The sequence below is a fragment of the Heteronotia binoei genome, chromosome 6 (genome assembly GCF_032191835.1).
Source record: "Heteronotia binoei isolate CCM8104 ecotype False Entrance Well chromosome 6, APGP_CSIRO_Hbin_v1, whole genome shotgun sequence".
In the NCBI taxonomy this organism is placed as follows: domain Eukaryota; kingdom Metazoa; phylum Chordata; class Lepidosauria; order Squamata; family Gekkonidae; genus Heteronotia; species Heteronotia binoei.
In genome coordinates, this window is record NC_083228.1 from 17,824,474 (window position 1) to 17,841,613 (window position 17,140).

The 17,140-nt window shown below is 42.0% G+C and overlaps 1 protein-coding gene across 3 annotated transcripts in view; it reads left to right on the plus strand.

Annotated features, from left to right (window-relative positions):
* Positions 1 to 17,140, plus strand: part of GRID1 (glutamate ionotropic receptor delta type subunit 1) — a 1,287,113-nt gene that overhangs the window by 835,739 nt on the left and 434,234 nt on the right. The gene's annotated exons all lie outside the window — the stretch shown is intronic.

The window sequence follows — 17,140 nt, forward strand, 5'->3', positions numbered from 1 at the left end:
AATCAAACCTGGTTCTCCCAGATAAGAGTCTGCACACTTAACCACTACACCAAACTGGCTCTCGATTCTATGGTCGGTTTTATTTTTAATCAAGGCTTTTTTTGTAGAAAAAGCCCAGCAGGAACTCATCCGCATATTAGGACACATCCCCTGACATCACCATTGTTTCGCACAGGGCTTTTTGTAGGAAAAGCTCAACAGGGACTTATTTGCATATTAGGACACACCTCCTGCCACCAAGCCAGCTGGAACTGCGTTCCTGCTCAAAAAAAGCCCTGTTTTTAATCTTTACATCTGATTTTACTGTTGTAAGCTGCCCTGAGCCTGCTTGCAGGATATAAATCCCCAAAACGAAATTAAATTAAATTAAGAACCAAAGATGGCTGCTACAAACACAAATAGCAGTCATGTGTGTTTTCCCCATACAACACGCCTGCTCTCGTGTTGTTCATTTTCAATGGCTCTCAAATGCTCTGAGTTATGTGGATACTTGTAATCGATTTTACAAAGATGAGGGAGAAAAAAAGCGACCCAGCTGCTGTTTTTGGCAACTGCCATGCATCTTCGGCGATATGTGTTCCATCCTTACAAATGCTATTTTTGGAATGTTATCCTTTGGAATGTAAGCTGCACTTGAATGGAAAGTGAGCAAGAATGCTGTTACCTGCTGGGCAGCATTCTTAGATTTTGGGGTTCTAATTTAATGTTTCACGTCTGTGAATAATGAATTACAAAATAGGAATTAGTTTTGGCTGTGTGAGGCTGTTTGTGTTTCACAGAAGGAGGAAAAAAAGAGCATCTGTATTGGCCTCACATGAATTAACTGACCTGATAAGAAAGCCTCTGAGCCAGATTCACTATTCAAATTGGTGCATAGTCATTAAACTACTGCTCAAAACTCTGTGCATTCATGTATCATGAATAGTAAGTGAAATGCAGTGGACTCCGGGGCTACGATTGTGATTTGTCAGGAGGAGACTGGGACTGGGAGAGGAAGCATGGATGCCCAGTTTAGTTTTTATTTAAAAAAAGGTAACGGTAGTCCCCTGTGCAAGCACCAGTCATTTCCGACTCTGGGGTGATGTTGCTTTCACAACGTTTTCACGGCAGATTTTTTACGGGGTGGTTTGCCATTGCCTTCCCCAGTCATCTACGCTTCCCCCCCAGCAAGCTGGGAACTCATTTGACCGAACTCGGAAGGATGGAAGGCTGAGTCAACCTAGGGTTGCCAAGTCCAATTTAAGAAATATCTGAGGACTTTGGGGGTGGAGCCAGGAGACTTTGGGGGAGGAGCCAGGAGACCTCAGGGTGGAGCCAAGATCAAGGCTGTGACAAGCATAATTGAACTCCAAAGGGAGTTCTGGCCTTCACATTTAAAGGGATGGCACACCTTTTCCATGCCTTCCTTCCGTAGGAAATAATGAAAGATAGGAGCACCTTCTTTTGGGGCTCACAGAATTGGACCCCCTGGTCCAATCGTTTTGAAACTTGGGGGATATTTTGGGGAGAGGGACTAGATGCTATACTGAAAATTTGGTGCCTCTACCTCAAAAAACAGCTCCCCCAGAGCCCCAGATACCCGCAATCAATTCTCCATGATTTTCTATGAAAATAAATCTCTATAGGGAATAACAGAGTTCTCAGCAGACATTTCCCTCCTCCTTCCCGCTTTCTGACGATCCTGAAGCGGGGGGAGGGCCTCCAAACTGGGAGATCCCCTGCCCCCACCTGGGGATTGGCAACCCTAAGTCAACCTGAGCTGGTTACCTGAACCCAGCTTCCCCTGTAATTGAACTCAGGTCGTGAGCAGAACTTAGGACTGCAGTACTGCTGCTTTAACACTCTGTGCTATGGGGTACTTTCAGTTTAGTTACCCTCCTCTATATCTGCCCTGACCTGCAGGGCTATTTTTTTGGTAGGAGGAGCTCCTTTGCATATTAGGCCACACACCCCTGATGTAGCCAATCCTCCTGGAGCTTGCAGTGGGCAGTGTAATAAGAGCAGGGCTTCTTTTTGGCAGGAACGCACAGGAACACAGTTCCGGTTGGCTTGGTGTCGGGGTGTGTGGCCTCATACGCAAATGAGTTCCTGCTGAACTTTTTCTTCAAAAAGCCCCTTGCAAATCAATGGTGATGTCAGTGGGTGTGGCCTAATATGTAGATGAGTTCCTGCCGGGCTTTTCCCACAAAAAAGCCCTGTAATAAGAGCAATATACAAAAGAGTTCCTGCTACTGCTGGCCTGAGTGGCCCAGGCTATTTTTTTATTATTATTATTATTTTTATTTTGCGAATTTATAATCTGCCCTTTCCCATAATGGGCTCAGGGCAGATGACAACCCAATAAAACAGTTAAAAATCCAACAATTAAACAGTCTAGACAAATTAAAACAATTAGATAAAACAGCGTGGACGGTGTAAGCACATTTTACAAATCAAGAAAAAGATGTCGTGGGTGTCTTAGATGTCGACCCGAGAATGTCAACCCGATCTCTAGCAATCAAGATGGTAAATCATCCTGGTAAATCATCTCTTAATAGGGTAATCATCTCTTAATGGTAAATCATCATTTAATGGTAAATCATCTAGCCAGAGCTCATTTTGTAGCAGGAGGCCCTTTGCATATTAGACCACACACCCCTGATGTAGCCAATCCTCCATGAGCTTACAGGGCTCTTAGTGCAGGGCCTACTGTAAGCTCCAGGAGGACTGGCTACATCAGGGGTGTGTGGCCTAAATATGCAAAGGAGCTTCTGCTACAAAACGAGCCCTGCATCTAGCCCAATCTCACCAAATCTCAGAAGCTAAGCAGGGTCAGCTCTGATTAGTATTTGAATGGGAGACCACTGAGGAAGTCCAGGGTCACTGTGCGAAAGAAGACAATGGCAAATGACCTATGATTTTTTCTTGCCTTGGAAAGCCTATGGAATCGCCAAAATTTGGCTGTGACTTGATGGCACTTTCTGCCACCACCTCTATATCTATCAGTTGCAGGGAAAGCCTCTAGCATTGCTTGAAGATTACCAATCGGTAGTCGTAGGACTATCTCAGGAATCCTGCACACGGAAAGGCCTGAAACTTCAGCCTGTGTCAGAACTCAGCCTGTGTCAGGCTGTCTGTCATTGCCCCATTCTGGCCAACAGAGATCATAAAAAGTTATGTCACCAGGGGAATGTCTTGACTAGAGATGGTCAAGTGATAAAGTGTGATATCAGTAAAGACATCCGAGTCTAGCTTACTCCTTTGAGCAGCTTGTGTTGTGTCATAACCAGGGCTTTCTTTTGTAGGAAAAGCCCAGCAGGAACTCATTTGCATATTAGGCCACACCCCCTGACACCAAGCCACTTGGAACTGTGTTCCTGTGTGCTCCTGCGCAAGAAAAGTCCTGATCACAATAGATTAGATGGATGGATGGATAGATAGATAGATAGATAGATAGATAGATAGATAGATAGATAGATAGATAGATAGATAGATAGATAGATAGATAGATAGATAGATAGATAGATAGATAGATAGATAGATAGATAGATAGATAGATAGATAGATGGATGGATGGATGGATGGAAAGATAGATAGATAGATGGATAGATGGATGGAGAGAGAGAATTGTGCTGCTGAAGTCATGGATTTGTTATGATTTGAATAATCTAATAAATTTCTATTTACGAAAAACAAGGGTAAAAATATGGAAAAAATGTGCCACTAACTCTAATTTTAACTACTGGTCTTGTATACTCACTAGTTAGATAAGATAATATCTTGAGCTCCATTACATTTATATCTATCATATACCTTTTTCTTGGGGGGCGGGGAAGAGAGAGAGAGAAGTATAATAAAAGAAGGACCATGGGGCTGTCATTTGCAGGGGTCATGTTATAGAAAAAGAGGCGTCAGAGGTCATTAGCACAACTCGTTTGCATATGCCACCCACCTCTGGCATCACTGGAAGGTGTACTAAATTATATTAGCTCAGCATCTACGCCCTTACGGCCCGCTGCACCACTGTATTGTGGAGCTATACTATCTTGCTTTATATCACCTTGCTGAACTAACTTACTGCACTTTACTGAATGTTGAAGTTGTTCTTATTATGATTTAATTGTGATTTTAATTCAAATGGTTGTACTCTGCTCTGAGCCCCCCCAAAGGGGAAAGGAGCGGAATAGAAATAAACTAATAATAACAATAATCTACCTTGAGTTATAATGGCCATAATAAAACCTTACTCCCATCATTCTTTTTAAAAAAATGCTTCCTCCTTTGTGGCCACAGTGGCATGAGGAAGATTTCCATCTGTCTGCTTTGTATGCTTTAGTTATTTTCCCAATTTTGGGGGGAGAAATATTAGAAAGTTTGTCAAATCTTAGAGTTCGGCAAAATTCTCTCAGGGAGTTTTGAACAATGGAGCCCAGAAGCAATTATTTGGAGAGGGGGTGTTTAAGAAAGAAATAGCACCTTGAAATTTAGAGGTTCTCACCGACGGGGGAAGGGAATTCTACAACGTGTTGTGGGGTGGGGAGCAGCTGAAAAGGCCTTCCCATGAATCCAAAAATGTTCCATAGGGGAACCCGATTCAGTGATTTTAGGACAAAGAATCTCCCCACCTGTGACAGCATTCCTCGGAGCAACAACACAGAAGTTAGCAAGAGGGAAAAGGATGAGGAAGGGGAAATGCTGCTTTTGCTGCAACGATCGAGCCAGAGAAGAACCCAAAGATTCTCTGAAGTGTTTGCCTCACTTGGTACCTTTATGGCTTTAAAGCCATCACCATGTATTGGGCACCGAAGCAAACTGAAAATCAGACACGTTGTAATAGCATGGGTGTTATATATCCATCACAGCAGGGTCTGTTAAGGACTCGTTGCCATATTCTGAACTACCTGAAGCTTCCGAACCATCTCTATAGGCAAATCGATGTACAGCATATAGAAGAAGAAGGAGAAGAAGAAGAGGAGGAAGCAGAAGATATTAGATTTATAAGATTTATTAGATTTATATCCTGCCCCCATAACAGACACCCTGTGAGGAGGGTGGGGCTGAGAGGACTTCCTCACACCAGCTGCCCTTTCAAGGACAACTCCCATGAGAGCTATGGCTGACCCAAGGCCATTAATTCCAGGAGGTGCAAGTGGAAGAGTGGGGAATCGAACCCCGGTTCTCCCAGATAAGAGTCCGCACACTTAACCGCTACACCAAACTGGCTCACATTGCAGTTACTAATCTGGTCTTTATAAGGACATGTGTGACGGATCAGATTGGCCTTTTGCGGGAAGGAAGAGCTGCCACTGGTGAATTAACTTAGCTGGTGGAGCGGGGGAGGGGGATCCTCCTATCTTTTGCTCTCTGAACAGCAAGGCACCAAGGATCACCCCCCCAAATGGCTTACCTTTTATTTTAGGGGAGTGGAATCCCATCTACAGCATCAGTTCCCGCATGGGCTTCCTGCCCTACCCATCCCTCCTCCATCTTGCCTGAATTAAGCTTCCATTTATTCACCCACATGCAGTCCTTCACTGCTTCCAGATATAGGTTCAGTGCTCCCACTGCAAGTGGAGCCAATTTGATGTGGTGGTTAAGTGCACGGACTTATCTGGGAGAACCAGGTTTGATTCCCCACTCCTCCACTTGCAGCTGCTGGAATGGCCTTAGGTCAGCCATAGCTCTAACAGAGCTGTCTTTGAAAGGACAGCTTTTGTGAGAGTCCTCTTAGCCCCACCTATCTCACAGGGTGTCTGTTGTGGAGGGTGGGGAGGTAAAGGAGATTGTAGGCCGCTCTGAGACTCTGAGCTTCAGAGTGAAGGGCAGGATATCAATCCAATATCTTCCTCCTCCTCCTCCTTGGCGTTGGATGGAAAGGAAGGAGAGAAAGGCATGTGACTAAATTAGAATTTTATTTTATACACCAAATTGTAAGGTTAAAGGGGGGAGCAGGGAGAAGCAGTGAGAAAATGTAAGCCGAGGAGGAGGTGTAGAACATGAAGGTTTCTCTGCGGCAGGCTGGGGTGGGAAGCTGTGCAGCTGATTGACAGGAAGTCGGAAGAGTTCTATGTCAGTTAGAGCCACTTAGAGACAGTTGAGCAAATGAGGAACCAAAGAAATAACAGTGAAAGGAATGCTTTAAGAAAATAGTATCTGTTAAAGCTTGGCTAAGAGACCAGCCAAGGAAAAGGTATGTGATGGATATAAATGAGACGGAGTTCAAGGTATTGTCTTATCTAACTAGAGAGTATACAGGACCGATAGTTAAAATTAAAAGTTAGTGGCACATTTTCCCTCATTTTTTTATTTTTCTTTGTTTTGCATAAATAGAAATTTATTATATTATTCAAATCTTAACAAATCCAAAGCCGCCCTGAGCGGATTTATATCCCGCCCTGGTAGGAAGGGCGGGATATAAATCATAAATAAACTAAACGAAAAAAACTAAACTAAATAACCTTTATCAATTCCTGTGTCTGGCGCATCATTGTATATGTTAAGGTGGACTGGGGGGGGGTGGCTTTGAGGTAAAGAAAAAGAAAGGTAGGTAGATAGATAGAAAGAAAGAAAAAGAAAGGGGGAAGGGGAAATATAGTTGTTATATCAATCCAGGGCTTTTTTGAGCAAGATTGCACTGGAACCCAGTTCCGCCTGACCTGGCAATAGAGGCTGTGGCCTAATATGCAAATGAGTTCCTGCTGGACTTTTTCTACAAAAAACGCCCTGTATCAACCTATAACCTATAACTAATTCATCACAAGGACGAACAAGATCAAAGCAAATATAGAACAATTAACATAGGCATTTAAAATATATAATATTCAGTAGTTTCTACACACTATGCTTATTATTAAAGCCTAATACTGATAAATAAAGTAAAAGGAAACATTTCAGTAATTTTTATAGTCTTGCTTATTATTAAAGCCTAATATTTATTACTTTTAGTAACTATTATAGACATTGATTATTGCATTTATATGTTCTGTTACATTTTAGTATTACTTTTTGTTGTTCAGTCGCACAGTCAAATCCGACTCTTTGCGACCCCATGGACCAAGTCACGCCAGGCCCTCCTGTCTTCCACCATCCTCGAAGTCTGCTCAAATTCGTGTTTGTTACTACAATTGCCATAATCAAACTATAATCAGAGATACTTTATAAGTGCATTTTTTTTAAAAAAAGAACAACACTAAAATAGGTTCATATATATGTCAAAATTAATTTTTATAGTCTTGACTATAACATTATTTCATATAGGATTATTTCAGAAAATATTCATGTTTGTACATTATAATATCTGTAACAACCTTAATTATGTTACTGCAGCCATATTAATGCCTAAGCTTTTTTTATACTGATAAATAAAGTAAAAGGAAACATTTCAGTAACAAATACGAATCACACATCTTTCATCTTCACTTATAATAAACATAATAATAGAAACATAGAACAATTCATTCTGATAGTATCTATTGCTGTTGAGAGCTTTTGAAGAATCAACTAAGATGTGCTCCCCGTCTTTAGACCAGCACAAACCACCTAGGGTTGCCAACATCCAGGTAGTGGCTGGAGATCTCCTTCTCTTAGAACTGATCTCCAGGCAACAGAGATCAGTTCACCAGGAGAAAATGGCCGCTTTGGAAAGTGGACTTTATGGGATTATACCCAATTGAAGTCCCTCCCCTTCCCAAACCCACTCTCCTCAGGTTCCAGTCCCCAAATCTCCAGGTGTTTTCCCAACCCAGAGCTGGCAATCCTATATACTACCCAGGATGCAAATCAAGTTTGTAAAGGATCACAACAATCTGTTTTATCCAAAGAAGACTTTGAGTTGTGTCGCAACAGATCTCTCAGGACTGCTCTACTCCATTCCCCCTAGGATGCATGTTAGAAAATCATATGAACATATGAAGCTGCCTTAGACTGAATGAGACCCTCAGTCCATCAAAGTCACTATTGTCTACTCAGACTGGCAGCAGCTCTCCAGGGTCTCACGCTGAGGTTTTTCATGCCTATTGGCCTGGACCCTTTTCAGTTGGAGATGCCGGGGATTGAACCTGGGACCTTCTGCTTACCAAGCAGATGCTCTACCACTGAGCCACTGTCCCTCCCCAAGTCACTGTTTGGGGTTGTTTCCTAACATGTGTAACGAGGGCAAAAGATAATTGCTGCACCACTAAACACTTTTACAAAGTGCATGCTATTTCTCCCCCTGAAATATTGATCTCTGCACCAGAAAGAAGTAACAGATTACAAAAGAGTGTTCAGAGAGGACCCTTAGAAGGCCCATTTGTTTACTTTTTAAGGTATCTTTGATGTGGAACCGGAACAGAGAATGGGGGGGGGGGAATGTTCAGTATAAAATGTTTTTTCTTTGAATGGGTTGCACCTTTTGTTTGCTGTGTAAGTCGGGGGGCGTCAAACATGCAGTTTGGGGGCTGAATCAGGCTCCCGAGCAACTGGTCGTCATCTGCTTCCTATATCTTGCTTCCTGCTGCATCACAGCTTGCTTTGCAAGGCTTGCTTGATTGCACAGGAGCTACAGAGCAAAGCCTCTGTTTTCTCCATAGGTTGAGGCTCTTCCCTTGGGGAGGAAGGAATAGCTTGCTTTGCCAGCTCTCTCATTGCACAGCATAGCTACTGAGCCGAGCCTCTCTCCCTTCTATTGGCTGAGGCTCCTTCCCCCTCCTGGTCCTTTTGCCCGATTCCATGAATCTCGTGGGAGAAATACAAAGAAAGCATCTTTAAAACCAATGAGTGCTAATGTTTTAAGCATCTTTTAAGTTTTTTAAAAATATGTCTATTTGTGTTTGTTTGTGTTCTTATCTAATCTTAAATACGCACATGGCCCGGCCCGACGACATGGCTTAGCTGAACTCGACAAGGCCCGGCCCAACAAGGTCTGATTTATGTCAGATCCAGCCCTCATAACAAATGAGTTTGACACCCCTGCTTTAATTGGTTGGGAGCAGGAGGTTACTGTTGGTGAGGAGCAGGGCTTTTTTGTGTGGAAGAAACCCAGCAGGAACATTTGCATATTAGGCCACACCCCCTGATGTCAAGCTAGCCGGAACTGCTCAAAAATAGGCCGGGTGATGAGGAAACAGTTCTGTTGGTGTTCAGAAGTGTGAACTACCAAGTACTTATACATTTGTCTTAGTTTTGCTATGTATTTGGGGAGGAACATTAGCAGCCAGTGTCTTACGTGACTTCCAGGTTTATAAAACATGTACATCATTGATTCTAAGTCTTTGGTTCCAATATATAAATAAAAGGGGGTTGGGGGAACTTTGGATAAATGTATAAAATTCTGTTCCAACAATAAATTAATACTAATTAATTAATAATAAATTGATATCAGGGGGGAAACAGGGCTTTTCTGTAACAGGAACTCCTTTGAATATTAGGCCACACACCCCTGATTTAGCCATTCCTCCTGGAGATTACAGTAGGCCCTGTAATAAGAGCCCTGTAAACTCTAAGAGGATTGGCTATATCTAGGCTTCCCAATCCCCAGGTCCCAGAGGGGGATCCCCCGGTTTTACCGGCTTCCCCCCTCCCCCATCCAGCTGGCCGGCGGAGGAGGCCCCGCCCCCAGAGCCATCATGCACCTCAATGAACGATTCCCATAGGGAATTATGGGGAATTGATCCACGGGTATCGGGGGCTCTGGGGGGGCTGTTTTTTGAGATAAAGACACCAAATTTTCAGTATAGCATTTAGTGCCTCTCCCCAAAATACCTCCCAAGTTTCAAAAAGATTGGACCAGGGGATCCAATTCTATGAGCCCCAAAAGAAGGTGCCCCTATCCTTCATTATTTCCTATGGAAGGAAGGCATTTAAAAATTTGTGCAGTCCCTTTAAATGTGATGGCCAGAACTCCCTTGGAGTTCAATTATGCTTGTCACACCCTTGCTCTCGGCTCCGCCCCCAATGTCTCCTGGCTCCACCCCCAAAGACTCCTGGCTCCACCCCCAAAGTCCCCAGATATTTCTTAAATTGGACTTGGCAACCCTAGCTATATCAGGGGCGTGTGACCTAATAGGCAAAGGAGTTCCTGCTGCAAAAAAAGCCCTGGGGGAAAAGTGTATTTTTTTTAAAAGAAAGAAAACACATAGTACTAGGGACCATATTCCTTTCTAGCTATTTTCAGGCAGAGCATTGAAAACTTACCAAAAGAGAGAGAGAGAGAGAGACATGGAGGTAGATATCGTCTGTTGTTTATGTCTAATCTCTGATGCTAAGGGAGGGATATTACTTCTGATCATACAGGTGTTATTTAGCTTTCATAGCTAATCAAGGTTGATAGGCCTTCAGAAATTACCTTGTTGCGTGCAGCCGTTTTTCACAAGGCTTGAAGAAAAATCATATTAGGAAATTACAAATTCGACCTTTTATAAGTAAATCTGAGCTTATTCTGCCCCCCTCCCTTTCACATTCGCTATAGCTTTTTGCCATACTGTCTTATATTGCAGTGGGTCTTTTGTTGTGTTAGTTTCACTGGGTGGTTCTGGGTGGAATTCTAGCAGGAGCTCCTTTGCATATTAGGCCACACCCACCTGATGTAGCCAATCCCTCCAGGAGCTTACAAAAAAGAACTTTGTAAGCTCTTGGAGGATTGGCTACATCAGGGGAGTGTGGCCTAATATGCAAAGGAGCCCCTGCTAGAATTCCACCCCTGGGTTCTGTTTTGTGGTTAAGGTGGAAGAAAAGAAACCATGCAACTCTTAAGAGTACATTGTCCTGTTGGATTTAGCGTAGGTGGTCACTAAATTACCTTTTTCAATTTCAGCAGCGATTGCCAGTTTTTAATTAACGCGGGGCAATCAATATTGCCATTCCTTGTAATTTACTTCATACCGATAGGGATGTCAGAAAGTGATCAGGCTGGGAATTATGTTTACAGTGTTTAATGGTGCGGTTCACTAGAAGTGCTAATTAACCACCAAATGGCACCCACTGCCCTTTAGTAACCAGTCTTTTCACTTTTTCCCTATTCAAAAAAAGTAATTGTGCCATTTCTCAGGCTTGTGGCAGTGTCCTACCAGTGGGCCTGCCCCATTAATCATACTAATGCAAAGTAAGTGATTTTGAGCTTATGTTTTAATCATTGGTACTTAGCTGCTTGTATGTGCAACGTGTCCTTCATTCACTCCTTTGTGTGTGCATGTTACTGTACAGTAAGTGAGACAAACCAATTTGATCATGTTTGGTGTAGCTATCATATAGCTTTGAGATTACTTAAATCAGGGGTGTCAAATATGCAGCCCAGGGGCCGAATCAGGCCCTCGGAGGGCTACTATCAGGCCCCTAAGCAACTGGCTGTCATCTGCTTCCTCCTCGCTCTCTTTTGCTTCCTTCTGCATAACAGTGTGATTTTCAAGGCTTGTGCAATCACACAGAAGCTACAGAGCAAAACCTCTATTTTCTCCATTGGTTGAGGCTCCTCCCTTGGGGAGGAAGGAGGGAGGGGAGAGCTTGCTTTGCCAGGCTCTCTGAATTGCATGGCAGAGCTGCTGAGCCAAGCCTTCTATTGGCTGAGGCTCCTCCTGGCCCCCTGGGGAAGGAAGGAAAGAACCAGAGCTTCATTAAGGTTTGTAGAATCTTTCGGGCTCAAGTGCCGTGTTCTACTGGAGAAAGTTTTTCTGCCAGAAGTTTTGTTCTCGGCTGTGGAGAATATCCTCAGTGGCGTTGCAGCCGGAGCAGGCGCTCTGACCTTCTTGGCTGCTGTGCAATGCAATTTATAGTCTCAATGCACAGCAGCCAAGAAGGTCAGAGCGCCTGCTCCGGCTGCAACGCCACTGAGGATGTTCTCCGCAGCTGAGAACGAAACGTCTGGAAGAAAAACTTTCTCCAGTAGAACACGGCACTTGAGCCCGAAAGATTCTACAAACCCTAATGATGTTACCAGGCGTGAAAACCTGAAATCTTTGATAACCAGAGCTTCCTTTGTCCAGTTCTCTGGATCACATGGGAGAGATACAAAGGAAGCACCTTTAAGACCAACAAGTGCTAACGTTTTAAGTATGTTTTATTTTAAGTTTTTTCTTTAAAAAAAGTCTTTAATTGTGTTTGTGTCCTTTATAAAGTTTTTATCTCTGCTACCTAATCTTAAATAGGTATTCACATGGCCTGGCCCAACATGACTCAGCCCAACGAGGTCTCATTTATGTCTCATTTATCTCATTTATGTTAGAGACAATTTGTATGCCTCCCCTGGCCCCTCCAGGAGATGCAAAGAAAAAGAGCTGTCAGTCGGGAGTCTCCTTTGAAGTATACAACTTTATTGATATCAAGAAAGAGGGGAGTCGCTTTTCAACGAGCTCCCTGATTAGTTCCATACATACCCTTTTATCCTTTACTCCCGGCCGATGAGTCCCTCCTCCTTTCCCCATAGGCTGAGGTACTTAGAGGGTACAGGCTACCCGGCACGCCTACTTCACCCCCTCCTTGATATGTACCCCTCCCGTTACATACATTGCATGTGCATTTAAATTTACTTTTCCCCGAGGTGGGGTGTGTCAGTTAATATTCATTACTTGATTACGCCTGCGTACTTGCTGCTGATTAATTTCTATTGCTGATTAATCTCTATTTGCTATTAATCTTACTGTTGCCATGGCTTGTTCAGCCGTGTTATTTCTTTTCGGTTTCTGCGTTTTAACAATGGCTACTACCCCTGTGCCATGGTTACTAAATGTTTGTACCCGGTTCTGCTCCTTGCACCTTAACAATCACTAAGACATTACATTTGGTTCCTCCTGTTTCAGCTCATTTCATTATTTCACTCCTCTCAATCCCTACTCTTTTATTTTCACCTGAGCTGAAACATTCTCAAACTTTGCAACCATCAGCTGAGCTTGCCCTTTCTTGGTATGCTTCTTTATTGCTGACTGGCAAGCACTGCTACACACCGGCAAGCAGTGGAGACAACAACAACAGATGATGCTGATTACCACTATGATCATACCGATCTGCAATATGCTCTTGAGCCACCCCCAGTCTGGTAACCAGGAGGTAAGCCAGTTCCAGGGACTTTGTATTCCTTCATAGTTTTCCTTTGAAGTAGTTTGCATTTCTTGTAGGTGCATTTCTATGCTTTTGTTTAAATCACGAAACTGCACATGACATTGTGTTCCTATCACCTTACAGAATCCTCCTTGCTGTGCTAACAAATAGTCTAGGGCCATCCGATGTTGTAGCTGGATTTGACTTAATTCTTCTATCTCAGTTTGCAATCCTCTGATGACCTTCCCTGTTGCATTCACCGTTTTCTCTAGTCTACAGGTCAGACCTATTATGCTTTTACAATTTTCTTGTGCCACTATTCCTGGATAGGCTCCTAATGTTAAAAGACCTGTTATTAATCCTCCCCCTATGCGGCTGCCTGCATCATCTGAGAGCTGATGGCCCACAATTACTTCATCTTTGCAATTTCTTCCTAACTGTCCGTCTCTGGGACCGAGGTGATCTTCCCTTTTTACCCGGGAATGCTTGGGCAACACCTGCACCGGGAATGTTAAGAATCCTATCCCAACACATGCCCCTCTCTTGTACCCAGGGTGATAATTAGTGGCCCATTTATCAAAGAAAAACCACAGGTTGGGATCTTTTATTTTCATCCCTGAACATATACTACCTTTACCTGAATAATCAGCCTGGAACATTGGTATGTCAGGAAAAATATCTCCCAAAGTTGTCTTGCCCCACAGGAGAGTTTTGTTCCCCCATGTATGATTTCCTGGTTTTGACAACCAGAAGTAGTCTGTGCAAGCGCTGTAGTTACTCAGCTTGCTCATTCTTTCTCATGCCTGGTTGAAGCCTGGCACTATAGAGTTCCATACCCCACTATGAATTCAACAGAAACATAAGCCTGGGGTCAACTTGCTGTATCTAAACCACCTTAATCCGGTTTTTCCTATATTTGAGGGGGAGACAAACAATATTTCGCTTTCTGATCGTTGAGATAATGCTTGTAAGGACCCTACTACTAATGGGGGCTCACTTATTAGTCCAAGTAGCAGACTCAGCGTTGCTACTGATGTGGGACGCTCATAAATTAATCTAGAGCTTTTCCCATGTTGCTGAAACATATAATGAGCGTGGCGGATCCAGGTGTTTCCTCCAGTTCCAGGACATTGGACCTTAGAGATCAGTATTATTAACAGAAGTTTTTGTAAAATCAGATACAATCTTCGACATGATAGGGTCCAGCCACCTGTCATTCTGGTAAACCTTAACCTTATATGTGTTACACAATCTCCCTTTTGCAACCTACTCCTACTCCAAAGTTCTAATAATGTATCAAACGATATGAATTATATAAAACAATCTTTTTAGAGTCCATTTAACACTTAGAAAACTTAAATTAAAAGTTATTTGTTTGTGATTTTATGCTACCGTTCAACAATTTTATTTATCAGCCATGTAATTCACTGCTGCTGGAGCCTCTTTCACCATGTGTAATACATCCAGCCACTCTCTGCTGTGCCAACTGCTGTTTACGTTGTTAGTGTCACCTGGCAAGGTTCTAACCACTGCTGAGACAACGGCCTTTCCTTTCCAGTCTTGACTAAAACCCAGTCACCCAGTCCATGTTGGTGTAGGGACAGCGTTCGCATCAGCAAGGCTTTTCTGTTGAAGAAAGAAAACAGCACGGACAGTAGCTGATCCAAATAACACATAATAACTCAGCCAGTTATTCCTGACTGAGGCAAACTTTTTAGCAGCATTTTGATAAATAGAAGTAGGTATATCAAGGTAGAGTAACTGATAGCCTTCCTCTTCAAGGCAGTACAATCCACTTTTATACACCACCACACACACAATATAGGTTTTATTTAAAAATTTCCTAAACACACAAATTTCCTATATCCATCTTGGCTTGAACTCCCTTATACTTCCCTTCATACAACCACTTTAACACTTATTTAATTAATGGCTTGGAGAGCCACTGTTTTTCCTTTTACAGTCTCTTACACAAATTATACCTTAAGTTTAACTAAACTTTATAATGCCACTTTTCCCAAAACCCTGTTATTGTTTCTTCTTTAGCTTTTTTTTTTTAACTGCCACATTAGTTAGCTTATTCTCTATAACCTTATCCAAAAATTAAATCTGATACCTGCACACACATAATTAACTGTTCTGTTCCCTTTGCTTCACCAATCCTTAATTCTTCTGATATTAATTTTATCAGGGGTATTGTAAAAAAAAATAGTTGGTGGATTTCATCCAGGGATTGTTATGCAGTTGCACCTATTTTTCAATAGACAAGGTAGCTAGATGGGGAGAAAGAGATGGTGCCATCAGAAAAGTTCAGGAGCTGCTCTCCTGTGAGCTCCTGCTAAATTCAGGAGCTGAATTCCCCACCTTTACTGGTTAGCATTTTCATTTTCTTTTTCCCTTCAAAATGTTTAAGAGTTTTATTAACCTAAATAAACTACCCTTTCTCTTTGATAGAGTTTACATTTGAAAACATGAAGTACAGGTTTGGCCAGACCATCCCAAATTAATTATTCCTGCCATTTGTTCCCCCTTGTTCCCTTTATATCGTTGCACCTTTTCTCCTCTACTGCTTGGAAAGAACCAGCACTTCCCTGGAGTAGAGGAACATCTTTTAGATTTGGTTAGCTTTTTGATCTGGAGGTTTTGTAAATTTTACATTATCATGTTTCTCCATTCTTGTCCTTTAAAAGTCTCCATTAGTTTTACATTTTAGAAATCTGGAATTTGTCATAACTAGCATTATTCTGTTTTATTGCTTATAAACTACTATTAAAAGTATTTCTCAACAAAAGTTATTTCTCTAGGCAGCACACAAGGTTGCCATTAAAACTTTGAGTCCGCTTAAGATAATGTTATTTCCTCTGGGGGTCCAATTCAGATATCTCACTTTTTATTCCACAACTTCTGATATAATAGTGCATTTTTTTTTTAATAGTGCATAATTTTAACCCTACCAATGTTCCTTTTAAGCTGCCGAGTACTGGCAGTTGTGCTCTGGGACTACTTTTACAAAAAGCGTGAGCTGAAGGCTAGAAATCCATGAGCCTGCCCATGCCAACTCATCTTAAAGGGAACATTGGCCCTCACCCTTTTAGGGTTAAAGCATTATGTTCTTTATAACCAATGACATAAACATTGCACTTTCTTCTCCCACTAATTGTGCTTCAACAACTTCCTTGTTTATTTACAGAACATTGATAAAAACCAGGTTTAAAAGCCGTAAATGCTTAAAATTAATTTATCTACAACTGTCCTTTGACTTTATAAAAACTTAAAAAAAAAAACCCCTCTCATCTTACATTCATTCTGAATACTTAACTCTGCTTTGTTTTAAGGCAAACCTCTGTTCAGCAAGAAAAAAAATCCTTGGAGAAAGAACCTGCCTTCTCCATCTTAGCTACATATTGTATTGTTTCCTAACATTCCAAAAGGAGGGGCTAGGACTTGGAGGATGCCAGTCTCCTGGCAGGAGAAAGGCTCAAAGTTTGGTCTATAAAAGGTTTTGCCAAACAATTTACAAGGAAAGCAACTGAATCTGTTTTAGCTACTCAAAATATGTACACCAAAGTAAACTCTTAACTTTTATCACCACTTTAAAAGAAGGAAATCCTTCCTAACACTTTCAGCTATTTTAACCTTCTATGCCACAGTTATCCTGCTACACTCCAACCATGAAAGCAAACTTTATTTTAACACTTTACTACCTTCCAACACTTTTAATCTCTGACTATATAGAGATTAATGTATTTCTTTATAATGTATTTCTTTATAATGTTCCAACAACATTTCCAAATTAGTTTACTTATGCAATGCAGAACTTACACTTTTCACTAAGTGTAAAGATATGTCACTTCTTTACAAATACCAAATACTAACAAGAACAAAAGAAGGGAAAAGAAAGGAAAAGGAAAAAATATTCCAACAGAGTGGGGGGGGGGGGTTGACCAGTTCTCTCCCCTCTCTGTTTCCCAACACTCATTACTATAAATACTTTCTTTACTACAAGAGGATTATCTGACAAAGATCACCCAATAACCATGTACAGGTTGAAGTTCCTGGAATACTTTAAGAATGCAGCTGCAATCTAGAGAAATTGCAGGATGTCTCCTGGCTACACCTGGAGACTGGTATCCAGACTTGAACATGAACATAT